The sequence below is a fragment of the Lutra lutra genome, chromosome 6, assembly GCF_902655055.1.
Source record: "Lutra lutra chromosome 6, mLutLut1.2, whole genome shotgun sequence".
In the NCBI taxonomy this organism is placed as follows: domain Eukaryota; kingdom Metazoa; phylum Chordata; class Mammalia; order Carnivora; family Mustelidae; genus Lutra; species Lutra lutra.
This window is the reverse complement of record NC_062283.1, coordinates 10,824,212-10,833,713: the sequence shown is the minus strand read 5'-3', so window position 1 is coordinate 10,833,713 and position 9,502 is coordinate 10,824,212.

The window sequence follows — 9,502 nt, the reverse complement described above, 5'->3', positions numbered from 1 at the left end:
TGCTTGTTTTCTCCTATGTTACCAGGTGTTACCAAGCCTCAGGTTCAATGTCACAGCACCCCACCCTGTACAATGTCATTTCCTGGAGGTTAGGATCATTCAAGAACAAGAGACATTGACATTTCATTCAAAACATTTAGAGAAAGGCACGGAAGTGTTTGAAAATCAGAAAAATAGGGGTGACAATATAGAGCATTGAATTCATATTTAATCATAATCTAAAACGTTTTAGGACTTTAAAAAAAACATTCGGAACTCATGTCACTAGTGTCAAATGACAATCTATTAAATACAAGTAAAGATTTGTCCTGGACACTTAGGAAAGTTTGAGAATTGTGTTTTGATACAAAGTTTGATGTAATGTCTGCTGGGCTTACAAAGGAAGAAAGATTGTATGAGACTGAGTAAAAGGTATCCTTACAACCTGGGATCTCTCCGTGTTGTCTCTTAGCACAGCATATGAATCTACAACTGTCTTATAATTTTAAAGTTTTAATTTTTTAAAAACGGAAGAATGGGAGGGGATAAAAGAATAGGAGGAAAAAAGAGAAGAAAGGAAAAAACGTGCATGAAATGTGCCCTTTGCTTTTTAAAATATAGTTTCTATGTGTAGCAAATTACTACAAGTCAGATTTGCTTCTAATACTTATTTTCAAAATAAAGTTATGATGTGCGCTAAGTCCTTGGAAGAAATAGGGACACCAGATCAACTGGCCACCTGCCCCGGGCTCCGTAGGGCCAGTAGGCACAGGTCTGGAGCTCACAAAAAAATGTTTTTTTCTTATTTTTTTTTAATCAAAAGGAAAAAAAATGAATAAAAGAATACTGAGTAATGATACTGTTATATTATTGTAAATGAATGATAATAGACATAATAATGAATCAAGCCTGGATTATATTAATCTTTGTAGCAGTGTAGGCTTAAGACAGAATTTTTAATTTTTTTTTTTTAATGGAGGAAGGGACCCCACAAAATGGTCCGGCACTAGGCTGATGCTAAGGGGACAAGAACTACAGTGGCACCTTCTCTTCGTCCAGCCCTGCCAACAACACTGGACTGTTCTACATCCATACAATGTCTAGACAACTAATGCTCAACTTTGCAGATGCAACAGTAATTTTTATTTGAAATGTTTGATGAGGGAACGCAACCTCCTAAAGTGTCTTCCACATTTTGCTACTTTTTTTTCTAACCCTAACCCAGTGTGGGACTTGAACTCACGACCCTGAGATCAAGAGTCAGACACTTAACCACTGAGCCACCCAGGCACCCCACTTTGCTACCTTCCTCAACAGAACATCATTGACATTTCCCTTGCGGGGACAAGGCAGACATTCATGATACAGCAACATGGCAGTCCCTGCCTTGCCTTCCAGCCATGATCTTGGTCTCTGCATTGTGCCCCTGCCCTTGCAGTGCCTGCCTTCTACAGTGGTCCCCACTTCTGATTTGCTGTTTATGGTCTTTTCTTTACGTGAAAGAAGACGCCGAAGCTGGCTAAGACGATGGACGGAGTCCAAAATCCCAGGACTGCCTGGGGACTCTCTGAATGTCCACACTCTTCAGAATCTGTCTTGACAATGTGAGGCACTTGGGAAGCTTCCGCCCACACCATGACCCATGGGTTTCTCAAAATCTAGTTGAAGAAACAGGGCAAATGCAAAACAGCTAGAGAATTGTACAGAATCAGCTAGAATCAGACACTCCAACCAAGGAACCTCATGGAAGCTCAGGAAAGATCTTGAGGGCACATCCAATCTTCAGGGCGGATCCAAGGGGCACAGGACAGAAAACACCTGGGGTTAAGAGCACAGGCCCAGTCTCCCAGCTCTCCTGCTCACCTGTGCGTTTTGTGGCCTCTTGGGCCTCAACTTCCTCATCTGTAAAATGGGGGAGGTACTACTATGTATTTCATACTATTTTTATTTTCACTTTTTTAGAGCTAGGTGAGTGCATGTTTGTGAAGTTCCTACACCAGTGCCTGGTGTATAATAAATGTTCCTAAGTGCCGTTATACGAGAAAAAGGGGCTGACAAGCTAACACAGAACGAAAAGGGGAAGGGATCCTGGAATGAAAAGTGAGCCGTACCCGCATCCCATGTCGCTGAGTGTGTGAGCACACCCACATCTCCTAGCTCATTGCAGCTGCCATTTCTCAGAGCATTGGGATTGGGCTGGGTCCTGCTCTCGGTCCTCCCTGAGAAGTCAACCACCTCTCTTTCTGAACAGACACATATCCCAATATTCCCCTAATCAGAGATCCCACTGACTCGGGTCTCCAGGGACAGCCCGGGAGGATCTTAGGGCGGTCGATGCTGTCTTGGCACTGTGACTGCTCTCAGCATGCCTAGGTCTGTGTATGTATGCACCTGGATAGGGAAGAGGGTGTTTCCTATCTCTTTCCAGAAATAACTTGTGGCCTCTGGGGAAAGTTTTGTGAAATGGTGTGGGTCATCTGCCACAGGCTGAACTAGTACTTTCTGTCAATAAGACCATCTTTGTGATACACGTGTGGCCTTTGGGGAAAGTTTTGTGAAATGGTGTGGGTCATCTGCCACAGGCTGAACTAGTACTTTCTGTCAATAAGACCATCTTTGTGATACACGTGTGGCCTTTGGGGAAAGTTTTGTGAAATGGTGTGGGTCATCTGCCACAGGCTGAACTAGTACTTTCTGTCAATAAGACCATCTTTGTGATACACGTGTGGCCTTTGGGGAAAGTTTTGTGAAATGGTGTGGGTCATCTGCCACAGGCTGAACTAGTACTTTCTGTCAATAAGACCATCTTTGTGATACACGTGTGGCCTTAACGTGAGTTTGCAGACCCTGGATGAGTTCTGCAATGCAGTGTTGGCCAGGTTCCTGGTGATAGCAGGCAACCACAGACCCTCTGAGCTTATCTCCCTGAACTGCGGTTTGTTTTCTTAGCACCGAGGCCTGGAAGGTGTCAGCGGGCAGAAAGGCTTTGCCCATGGCTATGGCTGCCAGGTACCATTTGGTGTGGCTGGACGCACTAGCCTCAGCAGAGTGAACCTTCTTTTGCTGACCACCCACACTGTCCCCCTGGGATGCTGGCAGAGACCTCCCAGGCCCTCTGCTGCATACACAGCCCTGGGACAGGAGGGAGTCCACACCTTCAGAATAATCCTTGAGCAAAGGAAACTGTAGAAGTAAATACTCCCTTGCTCCTCTTCTTGAAGAATATTCTAGAAGGTTTCTCAAGGGGTCCTCACTGGGCTAGATCCCCACCTGACGATAGCAGTCACCAGTCCAATCGTGCTCTCTTGACTGGGCTTCCCTGCTTTCTCAGTTTTACTCTCCCCATCCCCCCTTCCCCACTCTTATTTCTTGGGCCCAATTTCCTAAGAATACCAGCTACACAAAAGCACTACTCTTAGGCAAAGCATTTCCAGGCTAAGACAGTAGGGATCACCCCCAGAGCAGCCCCCCTCCCCAAGGCTCTGTAACAGTGTTACCACGCAGAGCCCCTAAAGAGGAAAATTGATTTCAATCCGGATGTTAGTATGTGCTCATTGCTAACAGTGTCAGGAACCACGGAGTGTCCCCAGATTGCAGGACTGCAAAATTTAAGAAATTTAAGTCTCACAAAAGGAGGGCACATTCCAAAATACATAAGAGGAATACAACCATGATTAGAGAAGAGGAAATTAAACATATCCCTCTTACTATGAGTTTCATGGGGTTTCTTCTTCCAAATGAAAATGTTATTAAAATGTGTGGTGCCCTTAAGAAGGAAGCCTCAGTTTAATTCCCTGAAGGCAATTTCTCAGTGGAAAACTGCCTACGTTTCACACAAAGTCACCTGCTAACACTCGCAGAAGTGTGTTTGTAGGAACATCTTGAGACCTACAAGGAAGGAGCCTGGTTCCGTTCATAGTGTGTCCTCATTTTAGGTCACCAGAGGAAAATAAGTCTCTTGTAATTAAAAGGAATATTACAAACCATGTAGTAAAAATCGGTATTCCTATTTTAAGGGACGTATTTGAGTTTCAGCTCTTGTTTTTAATTGTTCGCAGGGTGACACATAAATTTCTTTAGGGAGAGAGATGCTGAAAGAGATGTGTTAAGAACCTTATCTGAGGGGCGCCTGGGTGGCTCGGCTGGTTAAGCGTCTGACTCTTGATTTCGGCTCAGGTCATGATCTCAGAGATCTAGCTCCATGTCAGTCTCTGTGCTCAACAAGGAGTCTGCTGAAGATTCTCTCAGGGCTCCTGGGTGGCTCAGATGGTTAAGCATCTGCCTTCAGTTCAGGTCCTGATCCCAGGGTCCTGGGATCGAGCCCCATGTCAGGCTCCCCTCTCAGCAGGGAGTCTGCTTCTCCCTCTGCCTCTGCCTCTCTCCCTTGCTCATGCTTTCTCTGTCTTGTCTGTCTCTCAAATTAATAAATAAAATTTAAAAAAAAATTCTCTCTCTCTCCCTCTGCTTGGACATGGGCTCTCTTTTTCTCGCAAAACAAAACAAAACAAAAACAAAAAAAACCCAACACTTATTTGAAATACTTTAAAGTTTGATTCGAGAAAAAAAAGAAATGAATGAATCAGAAATGAGAAGATGATAAAAATGATGGCATAGTGATATAAATAGTGCCAAGTAACCAATGGAGAGCTCTGAAAACTCGAAAAATGGGGAGGGGGGAAAGACTTGCATTAAGTCTGATTTCCTAACTTAGAACCAAGACTGGAAAAGCAGCATAAGCCACTGCATCTGTGGTACAGAATAATACGTTCTTTTTTAAGGGTTTTTTAAATTTTTATTTTATTTTGAGCAATCTCTACCCCAACGTGGGGCTTGAACTCACGATCCCAAGATCAAGAGTCACTTACTCTGCCCACTGCGCCAGCCAGGCACCCCTAGAATAATACATTCTAAATATTGGATCTATTCTAGAATTTCTTGTCCCTCTTATTTGCTTCTGTGTTTAAAGGCATTATTTAAACAAAAACAGAAACTAAAACAAAAAAAAATGCATTCTCAGACTCTCGTAAGCCTTTATTGTGCATCTTCTTATCAGACAACTTGTCACCTGCAGGAACCCTAATACAGTGGGATACAAGATAAATAAATTTTGATCATTTTGATCATCAGGAACACAGACCTGGGAGAGCATACTCAGCCCTTCAGTAGAGAATCAAGATCAAAAGGAGACGTAACACAGCAAGTAATTGATAGAGAAAGTTTATGCAGGGAAATTTAGCATATGACAACAGTGGCATTTCAAATAAATGTGGAAAAGGTGCATTATTCAATAAATGGTACTGAGGAGGTAGCCACCTGGAAATGATGAAAATAAATCCATATCACGTTCCTTCGACTAAACTAAGTTCCAGGCAAAAAATATATTTAGATGTAAACAATAAAACCAAAGAGTATACATAAAGGAAACAAAAAAATTTAAGATAATTATAGAGGGGACAACAACTTGCTATGACCCAGAACACAGAAACTGTAAAAACAGATAAGTTGACCTACAGAAGATTAAAACAAATTTGCACAACAAGGAAGAAGCCTTAGAAATTCAAGGAAAACCTCTGCAACTCAGATGACAGATACTGAAATAACTTTCTTGATAGGTACAAAGACTTAGAAATGACCCTGAAACACATAAAGAGATATTCGATTTCACCCATCCTAAAGGAAATACACCGGAGAAGAGACACAGACTGATGACTATTCACGAAGAGGCTACAGAACTCCTCCAAACTTCCGGAGCCCCAACCACCACTGCAAACATGCACATTCTGATTAAGAAGGTCTGGTCCTGAGCGTCTGCATTCCTAACCAGCTCCCTGGAGAGGACCCTGTGGCTGGCCCCCCAGCAGTGCTTGGTGAACATCGTCCGTGGGCATGTAAGTGTGCATTACCTGTCAGGAGGGCAATCTGGCACCAGCATCTTTTAAAACCATACTGTTTGCCTCACTTCCATTTTTGTAGTTATCCCCCAATCTATTCAGACACATGCAAAATTATGTGCAGATGAGGAAGGATACTGCAGCCTTCTTAGCCACAGCAAAAACTTAGAATCAAGATGAGTATCGTTCAGTAGGGGGCTGTTTGACTATACTACGCATATAATTGATATGCAGTGGACAGATAGAGTAAGGCTGATAAGGACGTGGGGATGGGGGAAATCAAGGTATTTTAGTTTTATTAGGAAGTTTCAGAAAAGAAAACCACACACGTTTGTGCCTGTGTACGTTTGTGTCGTCGCTTGATTGAATGGGCTGAAGGCATAACTGGGTTTCCCCTCCCCCTAGCTCTTCAGACCTGCTCTGGGATACAGTTCTGTCTTGGGAGGGTTCCCTCCCTCTGCTAGCACACACATGTGCTCGCTCGGGAGGGTGAGGGCCATTGCCACCAATGTCCCTGTTCCTCCCTGCTCTGTCACCATAGGCAGATGGTCATGGCTTTCTGCCCCTGGATTGCTCAAAAACGAATCATCAGGCATCCTCCTCTACTCTCCTTCAGAGGATGGGAGACACACTTGAAGCTCTCCAAGCAGACACTTGGGGTTAAGAAGGGGTAAGGCGGAAACATCTATCTTGTTTACAGTACTATTTCTGGACCCTCCGCTACTTGCTTCACTGGAGGAAATGCAGCTCTAGATTTTTTTGATAAGCACCCTAATATTAGAGCCCACAAACTGGGAGCCTTACCTATGTCTGGCCATAGAGACAACTGGGGTTTTGTTTTGTTTTGTTCGTTTTCATTCCATTTGGGTTTTTTCCCACCTTTATTGAGACACAAATGACACAGGCAATTGGGTACATTTAGGGTGCAAGGAGTTGCTCTGATACATTTATAAGCTGCAAAATGATGGTTCCCATAGCATCAGCCACGGCCTTCATCGTGTGACATAGTGACTCCTTCTTTTTTGTGATGAGAACATTAAAGACCTACTCTTAGCCTCATTCAAGAGTATGAGACTGTACTACTCACTGTAATCACCTGGCTGCATATTAGATCCCCAAACTTAGGAATCCCATCACTGGAAGTGGGTACCCTTGGACCCAAGGACTCTCCCATTTCCCCCCACACCCAAACCCTGGTGATCACCACTCTTCCTTTGGCTTTTCTGAGTTGCCTTTTTTAGATTCTACGAGAGGTATTTGTTTCGCTCTCAGAGTCAACATTCCCAAACTAGAAGATGTTACACAGACTTCGGGTTTCTGAAAATATGAAAGCTCGGCCAACATGGGGCCTGCATTCCTCCTTCGCGATATTTGACCAGAGCTGAGCATTGGTCGACCCTTAGTGGGACCCTCCCACCCTTCCCGCCCCATGTTTCATGTTCCAACCATTCCCACCATCTCAGGTCTGCTTATTACGACAGCAGCACTGTGTTCTTGCCTCCATCCCCCCGTCTCTTTCCTCGGTGTGCATTCGAGTACGTGACTCCAGAGCACGGCCCATGCAACTCTGTCAGCCCCGAGCTTCCTATTACTTGTTTCCAAACTATTTCCCCTATTTTAACACCTCGTCCCTCTCTCCAAATCCGGGAAGTTAATATTTTCCTACCACCTCTTTTTGGAAGAAAGAAATGTGATCATTTCATTCACACTAAATTGTTAGTGATTTAATATGTCCTTTGGAGGAACAAAACAGCCAGAAAATATTTACTATTTCCAAATTCTAATCATCCTGGCACTTGGATGAATGAGACATTCATGGGGGAGGGCAGGAGACTTCTCTAACACCCTTCAAACCACATCTTGTGGACAATGACTCCTTCCCCACTTTATGTCAGCCAGCTAAAATCTTTGCCAAAATGATCAGAAGGGCTGTTCCGTTCTGCTTCTCAGGCTAGTGGCTTTGCCAGGGAATCCCTGCCCTAGTTGGTTCTTCCTGGAAGAAATATTTATATAATTTGTTCCTATTCTGGGGGGGGTTCCCTGTGTGTTTTAGCCTACCAGAAGTTTCATCTGTGCCAAGGGTGCAGCGTGTAAAACAAAACACAATAAAACACTTGCACATAAAGTTAGCCATGTCCACAGATAGGGAAAGCCTAGGGAGCCATCTCCCTGAAATCTTGCCCCATGTCTGAGGCTTTGGACAGACTGTCCTGGGAGTCCACGTTTTGAGAATGCCGACAAGGCAGGAGCATTTGGAGGAAAGAAACCAAGAAAGGGGAAAGGTTGGAACCACACCAATGATAAGGGAAGATGAAAGAAAAACTCAGTGACTGCCTTCGAAGGTTTGTAGGCCCGTCGCTGAGAGGGAAGCAGATGGATTAGGTCTTTGTTGTGCCAAAGAACAAACTAAGACCCAAGGATAGACGTTAAGGGATGGGAGTAGGAGGAGATTTTGGCTCAGGAAATAAATTTAACAGCTACTAGATAGAGATTAGAGGAAAATGACTTTCCCTTTCACTAAAAATATCCCGGGAGATGCTGTTTGGCCATCTGTTTGGAATGCTATAGAAAGAATCCTGACAATAGTTGGTGGCCTGATTTGATTTTGTTGGGACTCTTTATACTAAATCCCACTCTTGTACGAATCCCACTTGCATATCGTAGGGAACGTATGACCCACAAACGCAGGCTGATGTCTCTATCTACTCTCTTTGAACTTGAGTTCGATCCGTGAGATGCCCTCCATCAAGGTTCTCTCTTAGAGGGAGCACCAGTGATACCCGCACTTTTGTCTTCGTGCCCCTCGGATGGGCATCCTTTGTATTCTCGTTGTCGGCAAGCGCGTGAAGAAGAGTTTCAGCTGGTGGGTTTTTTCCCGAGTGCTCTCGCAAAGAAAATGATGTGGCCAATTGTTTATTCCGTGGATAGCCTTTTTCCGTCGTCCCCAGAATATGGCCAACATACCCATGACTCATATTCACGGGACAGAAGGATTGTTCTGGCTTATGCTTTAACTTCTTTTGGCCAACTGGAGAGTTATTTATAAACATTTATTGATTTGGATTCATAAACCGAAGGAGGGAGAGAAAAAAAAATCTTACTGTGCTGGTTGCTATGGTAATTACGATTGCACACACGTGCACTCACGAGCCAGCAGAGACAGCTCAGAACGGAAAGCCAATGTGTACCTGTAGCTTCAAATTTGCGTTCTTAGTGGGAAGTCAGTGATTTCCTCCATGAGCATGACGTGTGGGTATATGGTCCTGAGGCAGAAAACAAATCTTTTTTCATTTATTCCCGATGTGGTTCTCATCCTTGTCTTGAGGCATTTTCCAGATACATGGGCCTTTTAATCAAGTTAGTCAAGAATTAAAGAGGTCACACTCCAAGCACACACCTCTGCAGGAGGATACGGGAGAAATGTGGGTTCTACTCTTGGTCTTCAAGAACTTAGAGCTGAGTCAGGGAGCACAGATAGAAGGTAGCAGGCAGGCAACACCAGAAGAGAATGTGGCTACATGCCAAACTATGCAACACGGAGGGTTGTGGAAGCAAAGCATGCTGGGCAGACAGCAGGCGGCAGAAGGAGACATGACTAGTCTGAACTGTGTGACCTTGAGTAAGTTACCTTC